Source organism: Meleagris gallopavo, chromosome 11 (assembly GCF_905368555.1).
Source record: "Meleagris gallopavo chromosome 11, MGAL_WU_HG_1.1, whole genome shotgun sequence".
Taxonomy (NCBI): Eukaryota; Metazoa; Chordata; class Aves; order Galliformes; family Phasianidae; genus Meleagris; species Meleagris gallopavo.
This window is the reverse complement of record NC_139414.1, coordinates 10,787,910-10,806,605: the sequence shown is the minus strand read 5'-3', so window position 1 is coordinate 10,806,605 and position 18,696 is coordinate 10,787,910. Positions and strand designations below refer to the sequence as shown.

The 18,696-nt window shown below is 36.2% G+C and overlaps 1 long non-coding RNA gene across 1 annotated transcript in view; it reads right to left on the bottom strand.

The window, feature by feature from the left end:
- The window catches only part of LOC104912541 (uncharacterized), a 68,486-nt gene extending 57,485 nt beyond the window's left edge, over positions 1 to 11,001 (bottom strand). Inside the window, exon 1 of the long non-coding RNA XR_014885481.1 lies at positions 4,252 to 11,001. This is a non-coding gene — a long non-coding RNA (uncharacterized LOC104912541). The remainder of the gene's footprint in view (positions 1 to 4,251) is intronic.
- Positions 11,002 to 18,696: the final 7,695 nt, after the last annotated feature.

Here is an 18,696-nt window from a genome sequence, read left to right as displayed (position 1 = left end):
TGCTTCCTACTTAATTAAGGAGCCAAAAGTAAGCAACGATAAATCAATTACCTGGTCAATCAAGCCAGAACAAGAGAATTACATTGCTTAAAAATACGTGGTGATAACTCACCTCCTTTCAGATATACTTCCTGGTTTGAAATGAAACTTCTACCATGAAGAAGTATACAAAAAAAAAATCTGAAGTGGTACTTTAGCTAAGTGGTAAAGCAGAGTGAAGAATGATGCAAAGCCCACTGAAACCTCTTCCCTACCATCAATAGTTTCTGGCTCAGTGCAGATACCAAGCTAGATTATGCATAATCTACCTATGTTTTTTTGCATATTGTAGTGCACAGTGAATGCAAGATGCAGATTTTTTTCCCAGATAGTGTAATGCTGCATAAAAATATGCTGCTTTTTCATAAATTGTTTTGTAAATTGCCTTTATGTGTATTCTCTCACATCTTTATCTTTCATCATAACATTATACTTGTCACCTCTGCTGCAAAGCTGAACACGGACGGTGATTTTATCCAACACTTCTTCAGAAGCACCTCATCAGTGCTCACTCATGTGGATGAAATTACATTTCGTGATATTCTGTGGGATATTTTGCATGTAATGAATGACCAAAAACAATTTTGCTCTGTGCCAGAAGTAAGTATAAAAGTATACAATTCTTGGCATTAATTTCATTAAAAATTAAAATTGATTTTCCAATACCTGACATGATCTGGTGGAATAATAGTGATAACACTGCTAGGAAGGAGAAAGGAGTGATAAACTTTTATGAGAAACAGCACAAGTATCAAAGTTGAATTAAAAAATATTTTAGAGGACATTAATTACAAACTACCTATCTACCATCAACTCAAATTACACGAAGTGAAACATCACTAGCAGCAAAATTTGTTCACTTAATTTTGCAAAGATCATTATAAAAACATTCTGATTTTTCTGATTAGCTGTCTCAATTGGCTTGATGCTTTTGTGGCAAAGCTTTTCAATCAATCCAGGAAAGACTGTGGAACATTGCCAGCACTTCATCCCCTGTATTTACAGCCTGCTGTTTCACAGGAACTGCTCATAAATGGGGTTATCTCTGTTGCTTAAGTTAATGCGCACAGCTCCGTAAGCAGACTGTCCTGAATGAGCCACTGCAGTAACAATGTTCTCAGGCCCAGAAAGCATCTGACGTGGAAACCTCTTCACAGTGTTCAGTGGTGTGGGTTTCACCATCAATGAGGTGCTCTCCTCAAATCGTGTTCTGACTGCTTTTATCCCAGAAGAGTTTAGAAAGCTCAGTTCATCCCCTTGCTGTGCTGGACTGTTCCTCTCCGCTCAGACTACTCACACCTCAGCTAACCGCATGCAGGTTCTCCTCACCATGATAGCCTGTCGTGTCTTTTACAATCATTTGACTTTTCAAACACTCAAAGGTAATGTCAGTATACCTGAGATCAGAATCAAACTCACAAAGGCCTCTGCTTAAACATGCACACATGGGAAAGAAATATTATCCCTCTGTCTGTCCGGTTTAATTAGTTCCTTGGCAACGCTACTGCAAATGGAAACCTCTCCTTCTAGTGCATTGATCAGTGCTTAGCATAAAACACTCATTATTTTAAAAAACAATCTTTGAAGAAAAGTGCGTAGACGAATTAAGACTTTGAACTAACGTACCATGAAACTGCTGTATTACCCAGCAAAAGGTATGAGCTAGTTTAAGGAAGCGCAAGTACAATAATTACACCACCCAACAGAAACCTGCTGGCAAGATAATATGCAGTAATAGGAGATAGATAAGCTTCCTTTATCTGCGGACAGAGAACTGAGAGACAAGTTTAATTCTTTTTCCCTACTGAATATTACACAAATGGCCTCTAGAGGGATCCAGGTTATTGCTTTTGTGCTGAAATCTCTAAAGCATTTAATTTTTTTTTTTTTTTCCTATCTTAACAAGTGAATAATTCATCTAGAAATAAATATGCAAACATTTTATATTAATGGATGGTAGAAATATAGTGTTCATGACTCAGAAGAAACCTTCTGAAAATCCAAATATTGCAAAAGCCGGAAGATGAGGTTCACATCCAGAAGTCCACTGTCAAGCACTGAGCTCACATCAGATTGAACAAAACAAAGAAAATCACAGCCATGCCTAGACATTTAGCTGTCTGAAACATAGCTGAATTGGTCAGTGTGCACAATTAGGTTAGGAATGTGGTAAGAATTAGGCTCATGTTTCTGGGGAATGAGGCAATATTTCCTGGTTCAGCTCCTAGAACACCCATGACGGAGCATCCTGCTTCTAAATTATTGTCTCTGGCTCATGCTTATTTGCATGTATTATTTAACCCTAGCCAAAATCCTTACAGCTACGTTTTTAATAAAGCACAGATATATATAGGACTTCCAAGTTAAGCAAGGGGAAAGACTTTCATCCTGTGTCTATATTCTATATATATACTATATGTTGTTTGACCAAACAATGGACAGGTAGCTTCAAAATTCAGCCTAGTAAGCACTTTTCACACAATCAAATGTAATTATGACTGCAGACACTGCAATACACTAACTAAGGCAGTCCAAGCACAGTTCAGTCCATTAAGTTTGAATTTTCACTGAATTGTATTCCTTCTGTCTGATTACTAATGTAATGTCCCAGTAGCACAAAAACTATTAACACAAGAACAGCAGTTGCGTGGCATAGGCAACTGTCTGGGTACCAGAGGTGGCACTTCACAGAACTTCACTGAAGACAACACCAGATCCACAAAGGTATTTACCACTTCTGATGTGCCTTTTTCCAAACCATAACATGCAAAGAAATTATTTCCCCTAACAATTCTGTGGAGATCATTTGTTAGTTTCTGGGAAAGGCTTACGTGACAAGACAACAAAGTAGAAACTCTCAACAAATTAAGTTAGATCTTAAATATAAATGGTATAAAGATATTGTCACAGAAAAAAAAAAACCAGGAGAAAAGAAAACTCTTAACACCAGTGACCAGTGTAGCATGAAGAGGCAGCATTCTTTTTTATGGCGCTGGATGCACAGGGCATCACTCACCTAAGGTGCATACCTAGCTTTCAGACAAAAGCTATACATAAATGCTAAAGTTATAAACATGCATCAGACTTCTGAGAACAATCACACCTAATCATGTTGTTTCCAAGAAGTTCTTGGTATTTCTCCACTCCCCTGTGCTTGTGTGTTAGCTGTCATGAGTCTCTCTTGGTGGTTCTGAGGACCCCTTTTGATACTGGTTACAAATACTGGCTCTAAGGTTACAATAGAATCCTCCTGCAATAAAAGCCAATTAAAGCTTTTGTCTCTAACTCAAAAGAGACATTGTGCAGTTAAAGCCTCCTATTGCTGATTTTTAAATTCAGTTTGCAAAGAAAAAACATTTAATTAAAAGTACTACTATAAACCAGGCAAAGTTGCCTTATGCTTTATTGTGTGCTTTGTATAATACTAGAAAAGCAGCAGAATTAAGCATTTAAGCTTCCTCCTGAGGGTAAAATAGTAAAACAAACAGCTATAAATTGGAATCTAAACAAACATTTCCCATTCTGCCATGCATACGGGTAGCTGAATTAATTGATTACATTTTCTAACATTTAATAATCCAGACCATGGAATATCTCTCGAACCTACTTCAAAACTGTAGTTAGTTTCCAATGAAAAATGCCATTTTCCTATGCATAGGTTACATAATAGGACTCCTTACTAAAATAGAATTTTTTTTTTTATGTCTAGCTGTTATATCCATATAAAATTTTCTCTCCCTTAATTTTTGAAAAAAAAAACAACAACAACATAAAAACTAATACATACTTCTTTCCTCTAGTTAGAAGTCACAGGGTGTTTAAAAGACTGGACCTATTTCTTTCTCTTTCTGAAATATGAGTCCTCTTTCTGCTACATATTTTTATATATATATATATATATATAATATTTACATGCGTAAAATAAAACTATATAGTCCTCGTAAAGGATTTTGATAAGCAAATTCTACCCTTTCCTGTGGATTTTTTCACATTATCTCAGTTGATCTCAGACTGTTTTTCATATGAATTTTTGTTTTCTACTTCAACTCTACCTGATTAAATTATCCAGTGAGACTCTTTTCGTATGTCAGAGAAGGGAAGGAACCCTCAGATATAAAAAGGAGTATTGTGGCATTGTAACTAACAACATAACACAGACACACAGAATGCTGCACAATACTTGACACATGCATTACTCAAACAGTGGTTTACCTTACAGTTGGACTTGGAAACTTCAGTCATGTTGGGTCTCCGCTGTGTTCAGTTCAGAGGTGCTGAAGCTCACTGAAACCCATTATACCTTATCAGCTGCAGTAGGCTGTATTTCAGGCCCATGAATAGGCAAAGATGCAGGATTTCTCTCATTACACAGTAGCGAAAATCATCCTGGCTGGAGGAAAGAGAGAGTATCAGATCACTTTTGTTTTGGAAAAAAAAATAATCCAAAAAGTAGAGACTGCTATTGCTGTGATTTCTCCAACCTGCAAAATCTTATCGTGATAAGAGACCCAATGGAAAAATTAATGTGCTGCTACTGAAATGAAATTCAAATAACCATGACATCAAACAGCTAATGGACAAGTCAGGTCAAAGAATTTGTAGTGGAACAACCTCTGCTACTCTCCAACCTCACAGCAGACCTAAGCCAATATTTAGTAGCACATCTTCTTATGACCATATTTTTTCACTAATGAAAACATAAGTGCTTTAAAGGGCAAAGGTTGTTGGTAGTGCTTGCACTGTGCATTGTTTTACACATTCTGACCACTGAAAAATGATATACTGTCAGAACAAGAAACAAACCTTATTTAACTAACATACCTTAGAACTGACAGGCACAAGCATATTCATTCAGAGTAAAACTTCATATCTTTCTGAAGGTTCTAAGTTTTTAGCTGGATGATTTCATTCATTTTTACACTAGTTTACATAAGATGGCAAGAGTGTACAAACTGATCATGAATTAATGTAAATGTCACAGATAAGAACAGAATAATGTTTATTGAAAAAATGTGGTCATTTCACAGTACTTACCTTCTAAAGTAAAATCTAAATACTCAGAAATCATTTTGATCTCAATAACTGTTTTGCTAAACACAATCTTCCTGTCTTTTACTTAACTTCAAGAAGGAAAAGAATCACTATGACTAAGCCCACTTTCTTTTTCACTCATTAACTGACAACACTTCACAAACAAATTGAATAACTTATGACATTCTAGCTTTCACTAGGCTTTATCCATAGAGGTCTTCAGTAAAATTTTATTAATACAATTTTACTTTCTAGAACTATTTACTACTTAAATATTTATCCATATCCAAATCATCTCTACTTTAGATTTTTGCTTTTCAAATGTAATATCTTTCGGAAATACACTATTGGAATATTCATTTTGAGTCACTATTTGCTATGCACTGTTGGGTACCTTTCTCCAACCATCCCCAATATTTACACAGAAAGAGAAAAATGTTTGTTATGGTGTTCTCTTACCGGGCAGTAACACTTTTGCTATTTGAAGAGTACATGGCCTATGCTCTTAAAGATGCTCTGGGAAACTTCTTTATACATGAATAATGTTAGCAGCTCTAGCTGTCATATAAAATCTTTAGGAAGCAGATACTTGTTTGCTGCAATATTTCAGTATATCTCCTTTTTGGTCTATTTTCTCCTATTTTGTGATGACCATTTTATCTCCTTACCTGCCTTCTGTAACAGACTTTGTATCTTCAGATGAACCATGAGCAGAGAAGCATAGGGTAAAAGGGTTGTAATTTTAAAAGGAAATCAAACCTGCATATGGTGCACTTCCACAGGAGCCTAAGCTTGGTTAACGATGGATGCAAATAACTGACAGAAGACCTACCCCGTTTTCAGGAACCTTTTTCCTCAGATTTTTAACAGGATTTGTTAAAATCTTCAGGGGTATTCATGGAATTCTGCCAGGATCCAAGCAACCCCCTGGAAAACATCCCTGTTAACTGCAGTAAGAATTGTGATCATATTGGCAGGCCTGCCACTCTTCAGTCTGGATCTTATGATCCAGGTTCCACGGTGATCCAAGGTCTCCCCTTTGCCATCATGCTGGAATCATCTCCCTTCAAAAGAGACTCAGGTACCTAATAATAAAAGCAGTCCGATTATTATTATTTTTTCCTTTAGAGAAGGAACACTAATTCTCCCTCTTCTACCTGGCTTCTTTTCATAAAGTTTACTAATTACTTGCATGAATACATGTGAGACATCGATGTAAGCTAACTAGTCAGTGTTTCGAAAGCTACTAGAGGAATTTATATCCCAGGGACAAACACTCACCCATGTACTGAAGGACAAGAAATGAGTCTCATTAGCTCATTAGCATCAACACTAGTTAACAACTACCTGTCTCAGAACAGGAAACTGCCAAATTTAATTGTTTAAATTTCAAGAGTCTGATTCAGATAAGCTATTTTCTGCAGCTACTAAATGACTGCAAAAGTATTTTTGCTGGTTTGCCAGCAAGACATTTCAATTTCCTGGAATAAGAGTGAACTGTAAAAAAAAACAATAGACTTACATCAAGTAACAGAGATCATGAAGCAGTTTATTTCTAATGATTAAGTCATAAAAAGTTCATGGGAGCATATTAAGCTTTCAAGCCAGTCAAAATGCTTTCTTTGCCAATAGAAAGTACATGCTTAGAAATACTGTGAGCAAAGTAGATCTATGAATACTGGTAAATAATAGGACTTCATTCTTCTTTCCATTTTGAAAACCACTAAATTTTAATGGCACATCTGACTGATGTGCATCTTGATAATAAAACAAGACTGAGTAAATTAACTTTGCTATATTAAACAAAAGTAAAAGAACATATATACGGTATAATTTCCCATATGTTTTTTGACACGTTTCCTGGAATGATCAATTGCTTTTATTTCCATCTCTGCAATGAATTGACATGCATATATATACAATATATTCTGGCCAGTTTTCCACCTAATTGCAAATACTTCATTCTTACCCTACACATAGAGAGAGTAAAGAGACATTTATGCTGCAACACTGGCACTTTGAGTTTTAATATTACAAAGGAAAAGGCAGCAGTGAAATTTTGTATACTGAAGGCTATAGACTTGCAGCTCTGTTACATGATTGTTAATATTACTGCTCGTAAGATAGAATAAAAAGAGTTATTATCAAAACAAAATGTTTGTATTGGTATATTTTCAGCTCCTGAACAGATGAATACATCAGCTGAGATTACTGCTTTAGGTCATTCTAATGATATCAATCAGTTCTTGTCAGGCAGCAAAATATTGAGAGAAAATAATGGACTAACGTAAGCAGTGGGATTTGTTTTGATAAGTACATGCATATTTAATAAGAAAGACTCAATGCTTGAAGTGTAAATGTAGCATAGACCAAAAAAAAAAGACTTAAATTCTTTTTCTTGAATTGCAGACAAAAGTATTCTGAACACTCTGGTTTCTAAATCTTACATTAAACATTTAACTGAATCTAATTTTTTCTAAATGAGTACTTTCAATTTAAAGAGGATAGCTGCATTTCTCCTTTAGATGGTATGACTTGCCTTCAAGAGATTTTTGCTTCTAAAATTATGCTGATTTAAATGCTTCCATGCTGAGTTTGAAACATTGTCCTGGAACCGAACTTAACCACCTGAACAATCTGTGAATGGTACTTAACAATTGCCTAGTTCCCTCTGCCTCAATAGCGTTGTTCACTTGGGCATACACACACACAAAAAGCTAGAACATCCTTAATTAGCTCATCTAAAAGATCTGCCTCCTAAGCATATCTTCCGGTGCTCTGTTTATAATTGAGAAGTTGACATCCTAAGGGAAAATAACTGTTTTCATGCTTCTGCTATGTCGTCTTAAGATAATGAGTTTGCATTTGGATTTATTCATTAACACGTTTTACATTCTTTGTATAAGAAGCTTGTCCAAGACTCTGTTAGTGAGAATTTAATACAATATGTTGAAATTTAATTTTAACTGCCTAAAAAGACGATGGTGATTACTTGGCTGAGTAACGTATGCCCACACTATTGATGAATTTTGTATGCTACTCCCATTGGAAAATGGAAACTGGGCTATTTTAAGCAATCACACTGATTGCTTCTACTTACATCCTGAACACGATAGGGAAGCTTATAATTCTAAATTCTTTTCAGTATTAAGATTAATCACAATCCAAGGTTTAACTGCGCTACTGTTGAGAATATCCATTCTTGCATTGAGAGACACTTTTTACTTCTCAAAAAAAAATAAGTCTCAAAACAAGGGAGTCATAATTTTTCAGTAAGTAAAATAACCTTTTAACACGTGTCTGGTTGTAGCAATACTTTGAAAATTAGTCTGGTCAATGACCCCCTACATTTTCTGGATGCAGATATACCATAAATCAATCTTACTCTCACAGGAGAAATAATAACATTAAATATGGAAGTGTATATATCAGCTGTAGACAGTAAATAGGGTAGGTAAGCTACAGGTAAAACATACTGCTGCACTGGGAATAGATGGTTTCCAGAACAATAACATAGGGTGTTAGGAGAAGACAGATAATTGTGTCTCATTTATGAATATGAACTTTGGCAAGGTCCAAACTTGATTACCATTAAAGAGAGAACAGTCTCCATCAGGTTTAGAGAACTTGTTGAACTTGATTTGGGTTGGAGTACATTAGTGCATTCAAAAGAAACACACTTAGGGTGCTGCTTTTTATTCTGGAAAGTCTGTTTTGAGTTTGTTTTACATTACTAGCGTATTTAAGAGGACTGAAAGATAAAAAGTAATCTTTAGAGAACATCCAAACCACGTATATCTCAGCTATTTTCAGATGTCACAAAGAAAACTCAGTACAAACACATTAGAAGTGAGAAAAAGAAACCAACCATGATACTTATGTTTTTGTCAGTTCACTTACTCTGGAATGCAATGATTTCACAGAATCACAGAAATGTAGCAGCTGGAAGGGACCTCTGGAGAGTCAAATCTGCAGTATAGGTGGACCACAGTACTGTGATCAAGGTAAAGATGCAATTTTCAAGTACAAATATATTGTCTTTTTCATTTGTTACCTTACCACTGAAATTGTAACTTGATTCTGCGACCCGGCCATAAATTCTGATCTGCTATTCTGGAAAAAGGAAGTACAAATTACCAACCATCTGTATCATACATGAAGATGAAATCATATGTAGCATGAACATCACAATTCTAATGTGGTGGTATTCTTTCAATAAATATTATTGGATCCTTATTCAAGCCATTTATACAATAATTTATGACTGGGTCACATTCAGGCACTGAGGACAGCTGGATCTTATTGTACGCCATGTAGTAATAGCATACTAGTACAGCTGAGAGTAAATGCAAGCACATTACTGAGTTTTTCCACTGCTAATTCAGCTGCTTGAGCATGCCGCCTCTGAGAGTTTCACACTGGAACATCAAACAAAAGTAACATCATCCCACTTTTATTTTCCCATGAAGTTCCTAATGCTGAGGCCAGGTGGAGTTCCTCCAGCTTGTTAGCGTGTGGCTTCTCTAGAAGGACTGAGGTTAAGGGTTATGTATCCCTAGGATATATTCAGCAATAAACACAGTTCTAAAAGTCTTTTCAAATTAATCTTAAGGTAAAACTCCTATTCTTAGTTTTTATTGTATCACTGTGTTATTGTAAACACATTTCTGGCGTTAGCAGTTGACATACAATCTATATTTGGCAAATCTCAGTTCAAATAGTGCCTACACCAAGATTTCAATCAATGCTGCTAAGTGGCTGGATAAGCTGGCTTTCCTTCTTGACTATACACTGTTTGAAGTTCCATTCAAATGGATCCAAAGCCACAGGACACTGAATAAGGACTTTCCACACCACTGCACACATACCCTTGGATGTGAGCTTGGGCAGTTACTGCTGTCAGCCCCCACAGGGATGATGCTTACAAATATTCAAGATCTAAATCCAGTCTTAAAATAAACTGTTTGCTGCTTACTCAGAACAGAGCCTGGATGTTCTGTAGTTCATAGGATTATGCCTACAAGGGCTGCTCCGAAAGTAATGCCTCCTATTTTATTATGTTGGCCCATGACATCAGAGGCAGATGCTGGAATGGCAGTAGAAATTGATCTTTTCCCCCAGTACTCCAACACATATTATTTCTGTGTGACAGATGGCAGCAGACTGGTAGTCTGACAAAACAGTATCTGACATTGACATGTGTATGAAACAAAGGTGTCTCTCTGAATCCCTCTGTATGGAAAAAAATAGCACCCACTGACATTCATCAATGCTTGGTGAACATTTATGGAGACCAAACAGTTGATGTCAGCACAGTAAGGGGGTGGTTGGTGCATTTCAGTAGTGGTGACAGTAGCATGAAATACAAGCCATGATCCAGACAGCCATGCACAGCTGTCACACCACAAAATGAAGAGTGTCTCAATCAGTTCCTCCACATGAATTGGCTAAATGATGGTGAAGGCACTGAAAAATTTTGTTCTGTAGCTGAGAATTTCCTCTATCAAATAGTGTTATAGTGCTCTTTGTATCTATTGTAGTTTCAATGGAAATAAATAGGTGCATTAGTTTTGGACAGGTCTACATAGATACATTTTATTATTCCAATCCAGGTTCAACTGGATTACTAAGAAAAGTCTAGCAAACTTTTAAAGATAGATGAAATCAAACTGTATCATATGTCCAGTCATTTACCTTTTGCATATTTACTTCATGAAGAATCAACACTACTATGCCTGGTTTTAGATATTCAGAGCAAAACTAACTTACTGGTACATCCACAATTGATAAAATAATGTCTCACAAAGAACCTCTCAGATATCCAAGCAAGTTTTGCCAAAACCTGGAATTGCATCTGGAATGAAAATTGATTTATATTCAATTATGCATTATCAGTCCCTACACTATTTTAAACTTCACTAAAAATAGAAAATTTCATAATTTTCAGAATCAAAGCCAACCTATTCTTTGCTTTTTCTCCCCCTTCCCTCCCCTTCTCCCTTATATCTTTCTGAAAATTCTGAGTATTCATTTTTAAATAGATAGTATTCAAGTATTTCTTTGCTTACTAATGCTTTCGTTTGATAAGTATAGCTTTCAGCGTGCCGCTGAACACAAGTATTTTTTTAGGTTGGGGGGAAAGGACATTTTTCTTCCTGTTTTGGGTTTGACATAGGTATAATTACATCTCACTCCATCTCATCTCTAATTAGTTCCCCTATTAATATTTCACATGAATTGCTTTTATTGTGCTACTCTTTAACAGTCAACAGTCTTACCTTATTGAAAGGTATTTTCCCCAAACATTACTCCTGTATGTATGAGAGTATTTTTGAAAGATTTTTATAAATATTTCTTGTAGCTTTATATTTTTCCTCATATCTGGACTGGTAAAAATGCTAGCTATTGAAGCCTTGGAGCCTTACATGACTTTATCACGGACTTCAGCCTTCCTAGCCATTTCTTAAATTACTCTGTTCTTTTTTCAGGAAAAATTTGGAAGTATTTTATTGTGGGTTGAAATTCATCCCATCAGACTTCACCTATTTAAATGTGAAGGATAAGATTTACTCTTGGTCATCTGAAGACATTCCTCTTATGAGAGACAATGGTATAAAATAGCCTACAGAAGTGCCCATGTGTCTCAATCTTCAAAGACTAGAATAGTTAACAGAGCAATATTTTCAGAAGGTGATTCTTGTTTAAGATTTCGATGCCTACTAGACATTAGATATAGGATGAGACCAAACACTTATCTCTTTTCCAGCTAGTGCCAAGCTGGGGTTTCAGGTATCAGAGATTTAGCTTGCCAATGATTCCCAATGCAGACGAGAAATTCAGAGGTGCTCCAAAGAAATGGACTGTTTTCTCTGGATTCACATCATGTAAAATATTGCAAATGTACAAAAGTTACATATTGTCCATCAAAGGCTCTCAAGCATCTGCAATCTTTGGTAGCCACCCAAAATGTACAGCTCATTTGATGCTATGATGCCACCTCTTAATAACACAGTTAAAAGATGAGGGTGGTTTCATCCAAACATTTTTTGTTCAATTTCTGTGTATCTTATATTTCCCATCATATTTTTACATCATTTTTAGTACTCTTCACCTTCTCAATATGAGGATTTAATAAGGTTCTAAGGGAGGCTGGCCACTACAGTATTTCCAAGCAGTATATTTCATTTCACAGATACAGTAAACAAACAAATAAATAAATATAAATGATGGTCTGGAGTTGATTATATTTGAAATATGCTGTTATGATTAGGGTGTCTTTCTTTCCCAAGCAACCTGGACTTCATTATACACAGGTCAAGCTGTAGGTATTGGATATTTCCAAAGCTATAGAAGACATAAAATTACATGGCTTCATCTGAAAGAATCATAGACAGAGAGAAATTAAGGATGGAAGGCTTATTAAACTGTCTAGTTCAATCTCTGCCAGCACGGGATTATTCCATGGAATGTATTTTACTGCATGTTACCCACAATTGTTTCCATATGTGATTCTGCTCTGGAAAGAGCTTATAAAAGCGATCTGCTACAGTGCTACTCTGATTGAATCACTGATTTCTTCTCTAGTTTCATAGAGCTTAAAGAAATATTTTTTCCCTTCAGTTGGAGACATCCACTCTTTCAATCAGACACACTATCACTTATAATATATATTCTGTTTGACATCTTTGCCTTTATATGCATTGTGTAACTCCACATTATGCCTCAGTGCACTCCTATTGCCATAGGCATACTGTGATGTAGGAAAGAGGATTGAGGTAACAGCAGACGTAAATGCTTTATCAGAGATAAAGTCATGCAGGCCATACAGATTTCTTTGTACTGCACATGTCTGCACTGAGACTTACAATGTTAATACGGTATCTTCTTTCCACAGCTGCTCCTCTCCTATTTTTGAGATGAGATTCTGAATCCTGACGTAATGAATCCTTCATTAATCTCAATTTCCTTCTGATATCAGTACTGAACTTATTCAGGTATTACCAACCACTCTCTCCAAGAGGCTCATTTTTCAGCTTCAGGTGAAGGAATGGGTCAGTTATCTGTACCATAAAGCTGCTGAGGATATTATTCTGCCTCTTTTATTTTTTTTTTTTAATTACTCACTATATTCTTGCTCTTTAAAAGCTTTACAGCTATTACTATTTCTTTGTGCGTACTGAATCCCAAACAAACTCAATGGCATCAAGCTACTTTTTAATTACTCACAACCACAGGATAGTGTTATATTCTCACCACTGCCAGAACATGTCATCAGCTCTGTCTCCACAACTCTAACACAAATCATCCTTTTTTTTCCCCCCCTCAGTCACTGCCATTACCAATGCTCTTTGCATGTCCCTATGCTATCTCAACACTGCGGCATGCAGGCGAGCACAAAGCGTACCACAGGCATCTTTGGAAAACCTGCCTTGTCCTCAGCTTGAAACCCTACAGACAGCCTGTCAGGCACTCTCATGCTGTCATATACTTCCAAATGTACAGATACAGAGATTCTGCCTGTCCTGAGACTGCACTGAGCTGTGCCTACAGCTCTACTTGCTGGCTCTCTACTGTATGATCAGTCAGGCTTAAAAACACAGCATAGATTTAACATTCATTGCCTATAGATTCTGTCACTGAAGAGTCATGCCTCTTCAGTTCACTGAAGTCTTCTTTCAATCACAGAGGCATCCATGGGGACGAAGTACTTAGAGAAATCATGCTTCTCACTTTCCCACTGCATATTCTAGGCTGAAGCTTGCCTTGCCTGCTGTAGGTTCCTCTGCCTCTTCTTTCATGTCTTACAAGAGAAAAAATATACTTTGTCAGTCCTTATTCATGCTGCAGGATGTACTGCTGCTGGAGGCTTCCAGGTGTGTTACAGAGAGAGAAAGCAGTGCTGACTGCAGTGGTTAAAGCATTAAGCAGACATCCTGGGAACCTCTGCTGTATTTTTACTCTGTCACAGCCTTGCTGGAAGACTGTGGCCAACTCCTGGAGCCTCCTTCTGCTTCGAGTTTCCCAAATTTTTATATGTAGATGGTACTAGATTCATTTATAAAATGCTTTCATGTCTACTGAAGAAAAATAACCTGCAAGAGAAGAGCTATTATTGTTTGATTCACACAGCTTTTGCTATTTTCTAATCACAGTCAACAGAAGTGTTATATAGCTACAGCATCTGTAAGCTCGCCAATACACAGAAAACACACAGGTACTGGAGGGAGGAGGCTCCTTCTAATAATGGGATTGAAGGGCACAGAGCCTTTGGTGTCTGCATCAGAACTGTAGTGGGTTTGCCACTACTGCATCTTTGCAACTTTCAGCTTTCCAATCTCTTTCCAGTTCCAATTTTTATTTTTGTTAAAAAAAAAAAAGGGGGGGGGGGGAGGAAGGAGAGAAAATAAAAGTTAGATAATATTCATGTCATACCATCTGTGATTTCTGTTTCTGATTCAGCTACACTAATAAACTTTTCCCGCTGTGCCACCCAAAAGAACTGGAAAAGGTCCATTCTAGTTGTTTTCCCTAGGCTATGCTGAGTGAATGCTCAATTCCCTGAGGATGAAGTGTATCGATGTAAATTTACTGTGATAGAGTCACACTGCTGCTGATTGTTGCAGAACTACCACTGAGTAGTAAATGCTTCACTGCTCTGTTACCCGAGGGGCTGAGCATTAACTACACTATTGAACAGCAAATGCTTATCATCCCCTATAATTCTAACTATATAAATCACTGCAGAGACAGTGTGCCTGCAGGGAACTCACATGGTCTATAAAAATGTAAAAGTCTGAACTATATTTAGCTGACAGAGTAATACTTGAAGAAAAAAAAAAAAAAAAGTATTCAAAAATAATCTTAGATATTAGCACATCTTCATTTCAATCTACTGAGGCTTTGGTGGAGCATAATCTTGTCTGTAAGCATTTTCACCTTTAATTACATGTTTAAAAAAAAATAGGGTTAAGAAATAAAAACTGTTACTCCCATCTTTGCCTCCTCTCTCTTCTCCAAGATTTCACACATCATAGACAATGATATCCTTTAAACTCATTCCTAGAGTCCCGTATTTTTTCTTCATTGAGGAAAACTATATCTGCTTTGCTTAAAAAACACTAACAGAGGGTTTAATCATGGTTATAAAACATGCATCCATGAAAAGGAGAAGATGCAACTCCCTTCTGTTCAAAGACATAGCTCTTCTGATAAAGGGCTTATGCAAGGATTGCTATTCTGACAAATGAAAGGCGTGTTATGATGTTCTTCCAAGGAACCACACTGTGACTGAGGACATAGACATAAACTTTCATTCCAGAAAAAGCAAACATTTAGTCTGGAGTAGACACAAGCAGGTCCGTTATCGTCAATAAATTACTCATACTTGTAAAGTTAGATTTGCAGCATCAGAGGACTTTATAATAGATCTGGTGGTGCATATTCCTTAATGTATACATCAAATAACTTCTGTTCCTCCTTTTGGCCTCAGTCATGCAATAACCTCTGGATAGGCCTCACTAGCTATGCTGTAATTATCACAAACTGCTGATGCTATTACTGCAGAGCTGAGGCTTTCAATACTATTCACCACTAGAAAACCAAAACATCCCCAAACGCCCATCTGCATAGAAATGAAACACATGAACATTTAATACTCAAATGAAATTACACAAAGACAGAACAAAACCAGATGAGAAAACTTTCAGGGGAGAACTTGTATTGGACTTGCTGAGTGTTCCATCCAGCATTCAGAGCACTGATGAAAGAGAAGACTCAGAGCAGAGCTGGAAAATGATCAGAAGCAATCAATGTTTCAAAAGTTCAATGCCACAGTCAAAATCAAGTAAGAATACTAAAGCCTTCATATTATTAATCCATGGATAGCTTGTTTTTCAACCTTTTCCTTCAGGAAGATGTTCTAGTGCAACAAAGATTTTGATTTTAAAGATTATGTCATAATTTATTAATGTTTAGTATATGCTTTTTTGCCTGCACATAGAAAATATTTGTAAATAACTAGCATGAATATACTATAATCCGTAAACCTGAACTCATCAAGAGCAATGGGAGATTTTAAACAGAAATACAATTAAGCAACGTAAATATGTTTGAAGCATTAAAGGAAAATGTGAGGTATGAGTTAAAAACTGATTTAGATGAAGCTAGTTTTCCCAGAAAAGAAAGACAGAAAGAAAGACAGAAAGATGGAAAGGAAGGAAGGCATATATAAAGATTACTTCTTAAAAAAAGGAAGCAAATAGTGCCAACTATTTGCATGATCAGGGTACCTCATTATCAAAATGGAGATAAAAGTCTTTCTGTACGTATCCTCAATGTGACTTGAAGATGTTTCTTTGACTTGCCTTCAGATGAAAAGTAGTTTATGGTAGTTAACTTCAAACAAAATGCAGGAAGCTCAGAGAAAACAATCAGAATGCAGGTATTATAAAAGCAAGTCTTTTACATAGGTGCTTTGCCATTTATGGTGTATTATATGCTCATCAAAATGCCAATTCAAGCAAAAAAAGCAGAATATAATATAACACAGTGAAAAATCTGTAATTTGGGATTAATTTCAGAACATTAATGCAACACAGCAATGGTTTAATACACTGGCGAAAGCAACACTTACAGGTAATCCTCCAAAACATATACCAGCTGCAGGATTCCAGATGAATTTGAGATGGTAGTCCCACAGGACTACTCAAGTGAAAATGAGCTCATGCTTCAGTATTTTCAGATTAGCTCCATATGCTGTACTAGCACATTTACAGTATTAGTAACTCACAGTAAATTTCTTAGAGCATTAATGAATTTAGTTTCCAATGCCCATAGCCAGCAAAACTCTGTCACGTTACTTTGGAGACCACGCTGCAACCAGCCTCATCCCTATATAATATTATTCTGATTCATCAGAATAAACATTGTACACCTGCAAATTCAGGTGGCTGGAAAAAATCTGAGATGATTGAATTTATTGATTACAAAAATGTTTTTTTGTTGCTACCGGTTATTTGGTGCAAATTGCAGCAGTGCCACCAACTGAATAAGAAGGGTGACATTTCACACCAATGAGGACCTACTGGACCTACTGGGTAGCCTATGGCATTAAGCATGCATATGAATACTGGCATGAGCACAGCTCAAATGTCAGTAATCTTCTGGCATGCAACAAAGTGAAGCACGCCAGTCCTACACGTTACAATGAGACCTTTTAGTTTACTTTGCTCCTAAAAATTTTTAGTTTCCCCTTGATAAAAAATAGCTAAGTGAAGAAAATCAGACATTTTAAAGATCAATCTCAATTGAATTATATTCAAGACCCACTATTACTCTCCATGCTTGTTACAGTTGAGCTAAAAAGAATATTAAAAATCTCATTATTTTGTTGCTGGCTTTTCTACCTAATTATTACCACAACAGGCAGGTAATCATTATGCTGATTACTCAAGACTGAGATGTAAATAGCTCATGTGGAGGTTAATAATCAGATAATAACAGTAAGCACTGGTTCTGTATAATTACATCAAATGACATGATTTATTCTAGGGCAAATTTTCCTTCAAAGTGAAACATTTCAAGATATTACAATCTTTTTAAAGAACTCAACGCTTTGAAAGATCATCATATATGGAGGTTACTTAAACTACAAAATTTTTGTCATTTGTGAAATTTAAATGGAAAGGGAACATTTTATTCTAAAATGATAATTATTTATTTGTCATTAATGTTGGGCATGTTCAATTAAATTCTCTCTTTCAACAGTCCACATATCATAGAAACACAGAATGGTTGAGATTGGTAGGGGCCTCTGAAAATCATCCTGTTCAACAAGACACATTTACTGATTGTCTCCAGAACCCTATTGATCATATTCCTATGGGAGAACACTGAACTGCTAATGTGGCCAATGAGAAATCCAAGAATTTTAAAAAATAATACAGAATGTATAATGTATAATATTTATATTCTATAAATAATATAGAATGTATAAGAGACTTTCTTTTATAGAGAAATCATTAGAAACTGGGATTACAAACTTTCATCCTTCTTCTATTGTACATTTTTCACTATTATCCCTCTTTTATTAATGCCAGTCTGATTGAAAAGGGCAAAGGGAAAAGCAAGCATTCTGCAGAGTAATTAGAAATAGGGTTGGACAGGGCTTTTCTTAAAATGTCACTGCTTGTAAGAAGCTTGTGACAGCTCAGCAATATGTGAGGATGGCTTTTACAAGGTATTGTTAAATATACACTGATTTCTCTCACATTTTTAGCTTGCTATTTTAATCATCTCTACATCCAGTTCTTTTCAATTGCTGTTACAATTCATTGTCATGTTTACTAGCCACTGGAGCAATGCTGTCCCAAATCATGACAAAGTAGGAACATTATGGCTGTCAAATGAAGCTACTGGTGTCTGACAGGACTGGTTATGGCTTTACCAAAAAAAACTCCAGAGCCTTTTGTGTGTGATCTGACTCGCTGCAAGAACTGTGCGATGTGGTTTGCAGTATGAGTGTGCATGTGTTGCTAGAGTACTTTTCAGTTTATTTGCACATATATACTGACTGCATTATCCCTTTGGGTCAAGACTCAGTTTCCCCACTTACAACTGCCATCAGAG